Source organism: Ovis aries, chromosome 1, assembly GCF_016772045.2.
Source record: "Ovis aries strain OAR_USU_Benz2616 breed Rambouillet chromosome 1, ARS-UI_Ramb_v3.0, whole genome shotgun sequence".
Lineage (NCBI taxonomy): Eukaryota > Metazoa > Chordata > Mammalia > Artiodactyla > Bovidae > Ovis > Ovis aries.
The window spans coordinates 98,798,028-98,810,989 of NC_056054.1; positions in this window are offsets into that span (position 1 = coordinate 98,798,028).

The window sequence follows — 12,962 nt, forward strand, 5'->3', positions numbered from 1 at the left end:
GACAGAGGGATTGACATGGAGTGAAATGGGTAAGGCCCAGCCACGTATCACTCCCTGCCTCACAATTTGATTACGGCTGCTCAGGTGGGCCAGTTGCCTCTATGAGCTTTCAGGACATTGTATTCAAAGAGCTGCACAATACAAAAGGACTTTCAGTACATTTACCTAGACCTGACCAGCCTCTTTTTGATGTAAAAATGAAGTACAGTGTTGTAAAGACTTGCTCTTTCCATTTGCTTCTTGGTCAGGCACCTGCCGGGCTTCCTCTGCTCAGGGGTATAGAATCCGCCTGCAGCGCAGGAGATGCAGGAGACATGTGTTCAATCCCTGGGTTGAGAAGATCCCCTGGAGGAGGAAATGGCAACCTACTCCAGTATTCTTGCCAGGAAAATCTGAAGGACAGAGGAGCCTGTCAGGTTACAGTCCATGGGGTCACAAAGAGTTGGATATGATTGAAGCAACTGAGCACAGCATTATGATAGTGCTAGTTTCTATAACAAAAAATGGTGGTTTAACACAAATAAATATTGATTTTTTGATCATGTAATTGTTCAGTGCGCATGTTTCTCATTGGTAGGTTGCAGCGTTCCTTCATGCTGTCTTGTGGCTCCACTCTTTCCTGGAAACTCGGAGTTCTTAACATTCATATGGCAGACAGGAGAAGAAAAAGTGGGTTTCCCTCATCAGCTGCTTAAAAGTCTCAGCCTGGAAATGACATCATTTCTACTCATATTCCATGGGTGATAGTTAGTTACATAGATACAAGAGATGCTGGGGAATGAAATCTACCCCATTGTCAGTTCCATACTCTATGAATACTGGGTGGACCACTAGCCATGACCAAGCGACTCAGAACAACACATCACAGGCACCTACAGGGGCACAGAGGCAGGGGCTTAAGCACGAGGGCGGGGAGACCCTGTCCCAGGGCCTTGGAATTTCCACTCGTTCTCTTTCTGGGGACAGCAGTTGTTCAGTACAACTTATTTTGAGAAACTATAATCCTTGAGTCAGAAGGTGGTGGCTTCAGGAATCTATATTGGGCAGGAGTTGGGGAAGCAATGTGAGGAGAGAATGATGGGGCTGTGGTATGTGGTGGTGTTAGAGGTGGAGGGTAGGTGGAAGTCCTGAGCAAGAAAGCCAACTTCACTGCCACCATCAGGCGCCCCACCTCCTGGCAAAAAGGCCCTCGGAGGTACTTGTTTTCAGGAATCAAATCCTACTTCTCTGAAGCACCTGTTCCTAACAATGTCTGTTTCAGGGTTTATTTTTACTCAATGTTAGCTACATCCGCCCTCTGCAAAGTTCTGAAGAAGCTATGGATTAAAGTGGGACCAGGCATCGGGTCTACCTTATCAGAGGGAAACATCTAGAACCACCGTATTCCCTTCCCTTCACCTCTCAGGAAAGCCTGCCTTGGGTCAAAAGGAAGTGAGGCTCCTGCACTGAAGGGTGGTGGCAGCTGCAGTGTTCTCTCTATGCACAGGTTGTCAATGGTGGAGTTGCCCCAACCGGACGGCACCTAGTGGGCGAGCTCTACTTGACCTCATTTCCCCCCATTGTGTATCCTCTGCTCTTCCCAGTCCTAGGCACATACCATGTTCATTCTTTCAATGAGGGCTGGGCATGGGCCAACCAGGCAGTTTCCCAAAGTTCCATTTATAAGAATTACGGAAACATGTCCAGGTTGTTAACCATCCCTGAATATAATGAAATAAAAGAAAATATGTTTATCAGAATATCTCTTTTGTTTTTAAATTAGAGGATATTCGCTTTACAATGTTGCGTTGGTTTCTGCCATACAAAAAGTGAACCAACCGTAAAAATACATATGTCCCCTCTCTCATACCTCCCTCCCAACCCTCCTCAGAATATTTCTTAAGGAGAATACTAAATGTGTTCCATTCATTTACTATGGGGCTTTCCTGGTGGCTCAGTGCTAAAGAATCCACCTGCCAATGCAGGAGATACGGATCTGATCCCTGGTCAGGGCATCTTCCTGGAGAGGGAAACAGCAACCCATTCCAGTATTCTCGTCTGGAGAATCTCGTGGACAGAGGAGCGTGGCAGGCACGCTGTAAGTAATATTCCTGACAGAAGCATGGTGGGCAGAGAGAGCAAATGCAGAAATATGTTTCAATGGGACTTCCCTGTAACTCAGTTGGTAAAGAGTCTTTAGTCTGCCTGCAATGCAGGAGACCTGAGTTCAGTCCCTGGGTTTGGGAAGATCCTTTGGAGAAGGGAATGGCAACCCACTCCAGTATTCTTGCCTGGAGAATCCCATGAACAGAGGAGCCTGGAGGGCTACAGTCCATGGGGTCACAAAGATCGGACATGACTAGCAACTAACACACTTACTATTTCAATGAGAAGCAAATTTCCGCCCCTTTCATGATAAAAGGATTTAATGCAGTCAGTCTTCCAGACAAGTGGTTGACAGGCACCTCTCAGTCATGGTACCATACTGAGGGTTCAAGCTTCTGGGAAGTTCGATACTCAGCAGTGATGGTGGCCAGGTCAGCCTAGGTAAAGTCTCTTGCATGTTGTAGACTTTGAATAATCTTAACCCCGCCACCAGGATGAGGTTCCTAACCTCACTAAGCAAGTACTGGGGTGACTTGGGAAAGAGGCGAACACTCAAAGGGCAAGATATCTTGTACATTGTTTGAGAGCCTCTTGCACTGTGCACCCTTTGGAAGAACATTCTCATGGAACGAATCTATTTCACATCCTGGGCCCATTATGACTGGTCCATTCATACACTTCTTTCCCAAAATTCTTTGTCACACATCTTTCAGTCTTATCTCTTCAAATTCCCTAACTATTTTTCCAAATCATTAGTCATTGTCTCTGAATTGGCTTCAATCCAGAGGTCAGGTCATTTCCTCTTCCAAAGAGTATGATGACAAGAATCAGAGCTCTGCTCCATGGTAGGATTTCTCTCCTATACAGTCCTTTAGGGCCACCCCTTAAATAGAGATGTAAGCAGAACGTTATTTGTGACCCCTTATAGAACTGAAGGACTGATCTTGCCTCTCCAATATACTTGCAGGCCAGAACTAGTCCTATATTTTAACCAACCCATTAGCATTAGAAAGATGAACAGAGGAGATGAGTGGGATCTCAGGGCAGGCTACAATTTATCTGTATCTACAAATACCACCCTCCCTGATCTGCTAAGATGGAAGCGGGAGAGAGAAAACACCGTTAAAGCCGCACATGTGGCGGGACAGGGCACAGGCCTGGAGAGAAGGCGTGACTGGAACCGATTCTGAACCCAACTAGCTCTGAGGCTAGTGAAAACTCACTCTCTTATCTCACCTTCTAAAATGGGAACAAACACTACAGTGTTTTATTGTGGCAAATTGCCTTCTTTTTCAGTTATGCAGCGAGTATTTCAGAGACAGCCTGGCCTGTGGAGAGATTTGGGTTCTGGTCTCAGTTCTGCCATAACTCACTGAGTGACTCTGGGCAACACACACAAGATGGAAGCTACAGGAAACCGATTTTAACTAAAAAAGAAAACTAAGTTTCTAACAGATCCATCTGAAGATTGGCTGGGCTGTCTTGAGAAAAGGCATAATGATAACTAATACTTATTAAGTAATCATTTGATACTAGGTATTATTTCCTTAATTTATTCTTCACAACAAGCCTATGAGTTAGATACTATTATACTATTTCCTAGATGAGAAACAAGAGCTCAAAGAGGTTTTATAAGTAGAAAGCTAGGCTCTGACTCTGGGTCTGAGAAGCCAGACAAATTAAACCTAACTGTTCCAGGGACTTTGTCAATGGAAGTTTCAGGATAAGCTGGGCAACCACTGGCAGACAGCAGCAATTAGCAGGTTGGCCTAAATGACTGCTCAGCACTGAGGTTCTAGAATTCTTGATCCTCCAGGATTCAGTTTCCTGGAAAAAGCGAATTAAATGTGATTGCTAGAGGCCTCTCCCTATTTAAAAAGCCTACGGTTCACATGAGAGGGACAGAGGGCAACAGAAAAGTCAGATGTACTCTGACGTTCCAGGGCTTATGTGGGAAGACGAGTCATATACACATGCATCCATCTGCCCGTGACCCTGGGCTCTGCTGGGTAGGGAGAGAAGGTCAGCAGGGTGGACAGAAAGTGTTGGAAAGAGTGAGCAGGGGGCTCGGGATGGCAGGGTGTAAGTGGGTGCCAGGGAAAGGAAGCAGAAGAGCGCACATTGGAAAAGCCAGAGGTGTTTTCCTTTGAAAGCGTAGCTGCCACCTGAGCTGCTCTCTCCACGCCCTGACAGCTCCCAGCCCGGCTGTCAGAGGGCGCCTTTCACTCTCTCTACCAGCTGAAGTGCCCTGGCGGTCCGAACTCAACACCTCCACGCTCATGGTCTCCTGCATGAACCTGACACAGGAGGCCCAGAGAAAAGCCAGCATCACTTGGGCTGCCTCCCTCACCCAGAAAGCCCTTTGGCTTAAGGGCAGCTATAAATGTGAAGATAGAGGCCCCTGTGTGTGTGTGTGTGTGTGTGCATGTGTGTGTGTGTGTGTGTTGGGGGGGGCGGTGGTGCATGCATGCATATGTGTGTGCGTCTGTAGCAACTTTTAATTTTCCCCAAATCTTTAGACTATTTGAGGAACGGGGAAGAAGAGAGGCAAGTTAGTGGCAGTGAAGTCCTTGGTTAACTGGGGAGGGGAGAATAATTTCTTTCCACACTTTTAATTCCCTTCCCACTGAAAATTTGAACAGAAATAGGGAGCTGTTATGGTTGTCAGTGGTGGGTGGGTAGGGGAACAGGGCAGCAGGGATGTTGCGGATAGAGGGACACAGGGGCATAAGAGCAGCAAGCAGCCTGACTGTTTCCAAGGCTGGAGCTCCAGATGCACTGCCTGGGGGAGGCGAGCTCTTGGGAGAAAGCACTGTATAATGGCCCAGTGTCTGCTGGAGTGCCGTGGCCCTGCCATGCTCAGTGGAAGATTCCTTCGGTGCCACTTCGCTGCGCACAAGCAGTACAAGCAGAAGGACATGCCCTTTTGGAAACTGTCTCTAGATTAAGTGAGACCGCAGAAGATTATGTGGAATTCAGGGAAATAGCAGAGAACAGCTTCAGTTCAACTTGGCAGATGTTTTCTGGCATCTTCTGCCTGCCCCACATTGTCCTAAATGCCTGAGGCACAGGGTCTTGGAGGTAAAGATCCCTACAGGCAGACAAGACTGACACACAAGAAACTGAGAATGCCTATACCTGCTGGACTTCTGAATGCTGTCAGATGTCAGGATTTGTGACCTGCACACCTATACTTATTCCAAGAGTGAACTGCCAACCTTGGCTTGGACTGAATGCTCTACAGTTCTGGGTAGAGTGATAAAAGCTAGATTTTCAGATTTGAATTTTCTGATTTGAAATTTCCAGATTTCCAACTGGAATCATTGGTTCAGTCTGGATTCCCCAGGGAGCAGAGCCTGATGTGATAACACTTTATCAGGGTGTACAGTTCCAGGAGTAAGAGTGGGAAGCAAGGGCAGAGAAGTAGGGAAGGATTCAAAATAGGAAGACACATTATTAAACTGGGCATTGGTAAGTGCAGTGGGCTGCTCAGCCCATTGTGGAGAAACCCTAGTGACCAGGCCTTGGAACCATCAGGGGCATGGCGGCAGGGGCGGAGGAGGGGCTTCTGTCTCCACTGTTCAGAGGTGTACCCTGTGTTTGCACTGATGACCCCCTACTTCCTGTTGTCCATGTGCCAGTGTAGGTGCTGAGCAGAGCTCTACCACTGGGTTGGTAGGGCACCCTGGAGTAGGGTCAGATGCACCTTGGGTGGCTGATCAACACCCACTGGCAATTGAAATAAGAGGCAGGTAAGGCAGAGAAGGCAATGGCAACCCACTCCAGTACTCTTGCCTGGAAAATCCCATAGTCAGAGGAGTCTGGTAGGCTGCAGTCCATGGGGCTGCTAAGAGTCGGACACAACTGAGCGACTTCACTTTCACTTTTCACTTTTATGCATTGGAGAAGGAAATGGCAACCCACTCCAGTGTTCTTGCCTGGAGAATCCCAGGGACGGGGGAGCCTGGTGGGCTGCTGTCTATGGGGTCGCACAGAGTTGGACTTGACTGACGCGACTTAGCAGCAGCAGCAGCAGCAGCAGCAGAAAGGCTGACAAGGGGCTCCCCTAGTGGCTCAGTTGGTAAAGAATCTGCCTGCAAATCAGGAGACTGCCTGCAGGAAACCTGGGTTCAGTCCATGGCTCAGGAAGATCCCTTGGAGAAGGAAACCTACTCCAGTATTTGGCAACCTACTCCAGTATTCTTGCTTGGGAAATACCACGGACACAGGAGCCTGGTGGGCCACAGTCCATGGGGTCATGAGAGTCAGGCGACTTAGCGACTAAACCACCACCACCAAGGCCGATAGGATCTGAAGTGATACGTAAAAGGGGTCTAATATACCCATTACCCTCTCCTGGAATTAATTTTGTTGAATAAATAAATAAACGTTCACAGAGAGCTGAAACCTCTTAGTTATCTCTGGCATCCTTCTCCTGCCACCATCCCCGCTTCATTCCTCACCAGCCACCAAGTCCCTGGTTGAGGCTCTGTCTGTGGCCCCTCACTTCATCCCCAGATCAAAAGGGGATGGATGGTCAGCCTCGATGGTCTTCCCTCCACAGCCCACTGGCCTTAGTTGACTTCAAGAACAGCACTGATCACCCTGCTCCCCAGATGCCCAAAGAAACTCAGAGCTCCTTACCACCTACAAGGTGAAAGGCACACTTTCAAGAATCCTCTTACCCCTTGCCCTCATCTTCCCGCTCAATGTTCCTTTCTGGGCCCCTCCCAGCTCCTGGAACATTCCATCCTATTTCTTCCCACTAGAAAGTCTTCTCTCTCTACATAGTAAAATCTTATTCATCTTGCACACCCAAGTTCAAGGGGCACCTATTTAGTGATTCTTTTCCTGAGCTCTCCCTCTCCCGAGGTCCTCTCCTTTCTCTGAGAACTACATTGCTGCCTTCCTCTCATTTACCATTCTGTGCTTCTGCCTTGTGCTTTAGCATCATTCTCCTCTCCCCCTAGGTCTGAGCATCTGAGGGCAGGCTTCTCTCCCACTGATAAACTTCTAAATCATCCAAACAGTGCCTGGTGGTCCACAGCCCTGACTTGATGTGGAGCGGGCACTGTCTACACCCACCACACTGAGGGTGCGGGTCATGCCTCCCACGCTCCCTCAGAAGCTCAGCTATTTCCAGAGACACAGCTGGCAGACCATCCACCGTCACGTAGTCGGCAGCCCAGACCCTGGGGTGGGTGCCTCCTGCTTAGTCTTATTCCATTTAAGGGTGGCAGTCAGAGCCCAAACAAAGAAAAATGTTCCCAGGCATGAGAACTGCGGAAATGAAGAGAGGCAGCTCCTGGCAGCTGCCCCAGGGAGACACCAAATTTAGCCCAAAGGTTGAATATAAATATAATTTAAATGTTTTAATTACAAAAATAACATTAAAATACTTTAGAAAATAAGGAGAATTGAAGCACCCCCACAGATCCACCATACCGGCATGACTGTTTTCATTTTTGTTCTTTTCAGGCCTTTGTTCTTATAAATATCTATTTTACACGTTATAATCATAGCATAAGTACAATTTTGTGTGTTGCCTTTGTACTAAAAATATATATGATAAGGTAGGTTTCCCTGGTGGCTCAGATGGTAAAGATTCCGCCTGCAATGTGGGAGACCGGGGTTCGATTCCTGGGTCAGGAAGATCCCCTGCAGAAGGGCATGGCAACCCATTCCAGTATTCTCGTCCGGAGAATCCCATGGACAGAAAAGCCTCGCGGGCTACAATCCTTAAGGTCGTAAACAGTTGGACACGACTGAGCGACTACCACTAGATGAAGCCCACTGTCGACTGAGAGATGAGTGTGTGTATCACAGTTCTGCCACCTACAAGCTGTGCAGCTTATTGCATCTTTCTGTTTCCTTATCTGTAAAGTGGGGTCAACTGATCTCACAGGATTATTGTAAGGGTAAAATGATCATTCATGAAATCTCAGCACAGAGCCAATGAAAGAGTTAGAGGTCAGCAACTGCAAACTTGTTATGTGATTATTACCAAAATATGTGGGTTTCTTTTTTTTTTCAATTGACTTGTCCCTAGCCGACGACACCCTCCAGTTTTTTACACTGGGTTTCAAATGCATAATTTTACCTCAAACATTTGCAAGCTTAAATCCCTCCAAGTTATATTTCAGCTTAATTTTTTTCTTTCCCCAATCTTTATTTTTTCTTAATATGCATATATTTTATTGAAGTATAGTAGACTTACAATGTTTCACGTGTACAGCAAGGTGATTCAGTTATACAACATACACGTGTGTATATATATATATATATATATATATATAATAACATACATGTATATTGTTTTTCAGATTATTTTCCATTATAGGTTATTATAAGATATTGACTCCAGTTCCTTGTGCTATATGGTAAACCTTTGTTGCTTGTTGCATATCTGTTTTTTAAAATTAGAAATCTGGCATTCTGTTCATACTAAGTCAAACAAGTGGAATCAAAATGTCATAAATCTTTTTGTTAGGCAAAATTCATAAGTTTTCTAAAATATGTATGTTATATATACTATTTATATGTATGTATACAAAAGCTTTTCTTTTTTTTTTTTAAATTTTAGTTTTTTATTTTTTAAATTTTAAAATCTTTAATTCTTACATGCATTCTCAAACATGAACCCCCTCCCACCTCCCTCCCCATAACATCTTTCTGGGTCATCCCCATGCACCAGCCCCAAGCATGCTGCATCCTGCGTCAGACATAGACTGGCGATTCAATTCACATGATAGTATACATGTTAGAATGTCATTCTCCCAAATCATCCCACCCTCTCCCTCTCCCTCTGAGTCCAAAAGTCCGTTATACACATCTGTGTCTCTTTCCCTGTCTTGCATACAGGGTCGTCATTGCCATCTTCCTAAATACAAAAGCTTTTCTTCTGTGCTTGATAAAGGCTTGAGAAAAAATATCAAAAGAAAAAGAAGAGATGAAGAAATCAGAAAACATAAACTAAATGAAATGGGAACATTGAATATGAAATAGAAAAGGTAAAACAAACTAGATACAAGTAAAAGAGCCTCATATAACCCAGTTGTTTTTAAACATGGCTACTCATTAGAAACAATGAGAGAAATTCTTTTCTCCAAGGCTCCAGATATAGATCTAACATTTCAGCTCATTTGAAGAGGAGTCCCAGGAAGGCATGAGACAATTCCACCAGCCCTGAATATCCCCTGTTGCTGGAACAGCAGCGACTGCCTGAATGGTTGAGCAATGGCCAGACTACAGTGCCCAGGGCCATACCCTCTCCAGTATGCATTCACTCCTGGCTCTCAGCTTCTCTCTGAGGAAACTGTTGTTAGCAAGTAAATGTGCCTACCCTGTCACACAAGGGTCTTGAATTAGGGTAATGGAAAAGTCAGCGGGGTTGAAGGGACAGAGGGGACTTAAGACTTGTGTCCAGGTCACGACTTCCCCAGGGACTATGCTGGCCTTACATGCAGGTGAAGGAAGTAGATGCCAACTTGGGGCGATTTCAGACCAATGCTAAGTTCCATGCCAAAAATCATCTCCCCGTCCACCATCATGCTTGATGGGGAGCCTGGAAGTCTCAGTCGGTCATTCCTGTGGTTTAAGGTTTCAAAGGCATCTATTAAATCATACATATCACTGGCAATGACTTTATTAGCACCTTAGTAATTCTGATAATGGCACCCACCTTGTACTCTGTCCAAGACACTGACCTGGTGCTCCGCCTAGTGCTCCAGCCCCGAAGATGAAGCTCTGCTTTGCCCATGTCAACTCCCTCCTCTGAGTCAGGAGATCTAGCTCCAAGTCAAGATCCAGTGGAGAGATGTCCCCAGGATGCCTGTCTGCCTGGTGTCTTGCACGACTCCTGTAGCCTGGCTTCCCTGCAGATGTGCTACCCTCCCTCTCACTTCCCCTCCTCTGTGCACTCGATGTTTTGCTGTTTTGATTCCTCCGATGCCAAGGCTCCTCTGGACCACGCCTTGCTGGCTCCTTCCCAGCCCCTCCAGACACAGTCTTGTGCCCACCAGTTTCTGTGGCCTCTAGGGAAAAGGCCTAGTTTAGCAGGCCCCAAGTGTGTTACAAGAATTGATATTGGTGGAAATAATAGTTGTAGCATCAAATGGAGCTTTCTAGAATGTTAACAGCATATATTCAATTAAGACCTTTCATATGTTCCTTTTGCTTCCTTGAGTAAAAAAAACCTCTGTTCCTTGAGGTTTGGTTGTGTTTTGCAGCAGTTGTTGCCAAACAGTCTTGCTTTAGGTGCTACCCAGGTGCTGTTTGAATTCTATATCTTTCAAAAATGTTGGATCAGATTGCAGTCAGGGACAGCTGGATTCTGGGGTTTCCTGGAAGTAATTTGGTTTCCCCTACCTGGGTTCTTGTCCTACTTATCACTGACTGGTGTCTTCTCAGCTGTTAGATCTCAGCCTTAACATTACCTCCTCAGAAAGGACCTTCCGCCCAACCTATCTGATAGCTATACGGACTATATGAGGATCTTTTACTTGTATCTAGTTTGTTTCACTTTTTCTATTTCATATTCACTGTTCCCATTTCACTTAGTTTATGTTTTCTAATTTCTTAGAAATTAGAAACTTCCCCACCTTTGTTAGCTACCCCCCTCCCCAGTCTATTTCTAGGCACTTATCACAATTTGTAATTATTTTGTTCACTTGCTTATCTGAGGGAGTCTTCCCCACTAGGCTGTAAGCTCCAAAAGGAGGGAACCATGTCTGTTTTGTAAAACTGTATTTCTAAAGCCCAAAAGAGTGCCAGCTCAAAGTATGTGCTCAATAAATATTTGTTGAATTCAAGTTTTCCCCTTTTCCAATTGAAATGACGATAAAAAACTATAGACCATACCCATCTCTGATGATCATCAGGTGGCTGCTGAGGATAAACCATCGATTCTATCCTATTTACATAGCTGTCATTTGTAAATGCATTTGTTCACCATGTGGACAGTAAGGGCCAATGCATGGATGGGCTGCAGGGGCTTCCAGCATCTACTGGGGACCAGGAAGTGGGCAGCTTATCTTTGGCTCCCTTCTCCAGCCTCATTCCACTCTTCATTTCCACATCACGAAAGCAAATCTTCAAGACATCTGCCAAGTGCCTGGTGCTCTTCTGTTTTTCCCTCTGCTATCAAAGTTTGCTATCAAGAAGAAACCTGGAAAAACTCATTCATACTGCAGTTCTTCATAAGAGTGTTACTAGCACTAACCACATCAACACTTTAGCCTTAAGAATGAAACACTAGTGGTCTTAACTGGCACTGGAGGAAGGAAAGTAAGGAAAGGGGCCTGTAGGGACCTACAACCTACGGTGTGTTCATTATATTATTCTCAGCTTACCTCTTCAGTGGTGAACATTTAGAGGCAGAAAGGAAGTAAAACGAGAGTAGATACATGAGGCTGAAATCCTGCTCCCTATAAAATAAGTCCCTTGGCTTTTGAAGTCTCGGCGTAACATAAACTGTCAAATGTTAACAGCCATGTTTATAAAACCATGAGATTCACTATCCTTTTTTTCCCTAGGGGAAAAAATGGATCCCAGGTGCTTTTTCTAGCTGAACTGCGCAGGTACTTCTGGGCTGAGCACCTTACCTTTGGACAGGCGCCAGGTATACACTTGAATCTCAACAGTGGTGTTGCAAGATGTGTTCTATGAGCTCTTTGCAACCCCTCTTTAAAAGAGCTTCCCTGCCCTGATAAATAGACCAGTTGGTAGTTGAGATAATACTTGTTTGCTTTTTCCCAGCCTTTGGTTCTTTGTCTAGGAAATGGCACCCATTTGCTGGTGAGGAACTGGAAGATCCCTGGACTCTTTTTTTTGTTTGTTTGTTTTAGCACAAAGCGTTTTTCTCTTCCAAAGAGATGTGATCCCAATCAAAGAGGCCAGTGAGAAGATGACCACTACTCAGCTTCCAAGTGTAAAATGGGGATGGTGGTGGTGGTTTAGTCATTAAGTCATGTCCAACTCTTGCGACCCCATGTACTGTAGCCTACGACGCTCCTCTGTTCATGGGATTTCCCAGGCAAGGATGCTGGAGTGGGTTGCCATTTCCTTTTCCTGGAGATTTTTCCCAACCTGGGGATTGAACCTCAGTCTCCTACGTTGCAGGTGGATTCTTTACCACTGAGCCACCTGGAAAGCCCAATATCAGGCCTATTTCACTTTCGATAAATAGGTAAAGTAGTAAAGAATCCACCGGCAATGTAGGAGACTCGGGTTCTCAGGCCAATTTCACAGGCTTCCCTGGTGGCTCAGATGGTAAAGAGTCTACCTGCAATGCAGGAAATCTGGGTTCGATCGCTGGTTTGGGAAGATTCCCTGGAGAAGGGAGTGGTTACCCACTCTAGTTATTCTTGCCTGGAGAATCTCATAGACAGAAGAACCTGGTGGGCTACAGTCCATGGGGTTGGAAAGAGTTGGACACAACTGAACGACTTAACACACACAGGCCTATTTTGCAGAGTCATTTTTGAGGTATTCACTTTTCTAAAACCTTAGCCATTACTTAAGGCCAAGTCAGATATCTCCTCTTCTAATGTAGTTTTTTTCATGTGGATCATGTCTTAGAGCTTTATAGTTCCTAGAATTGGTCATTAATGAATTTCTTTTTCATTCTCTTTTGTTTCCTTTATGTAATCTAGTGTAACCATCTTAGGCAGACTGTGAGCTCCATAATGGCAAGTTCTGAAATCATTCCTGAACATCCCAGGTTTTCAAATTCTATGTAGTCAACATAATAACAAAATAATGAAGATAATAGCAATAATTGCAATTTAATGACAGACTATGATTTCCCAGGCACCCTGCTGAACTCTTTACAAACACTATCTCATTTAACAACTGTCAGGAAGCATTTAACAGGAGGC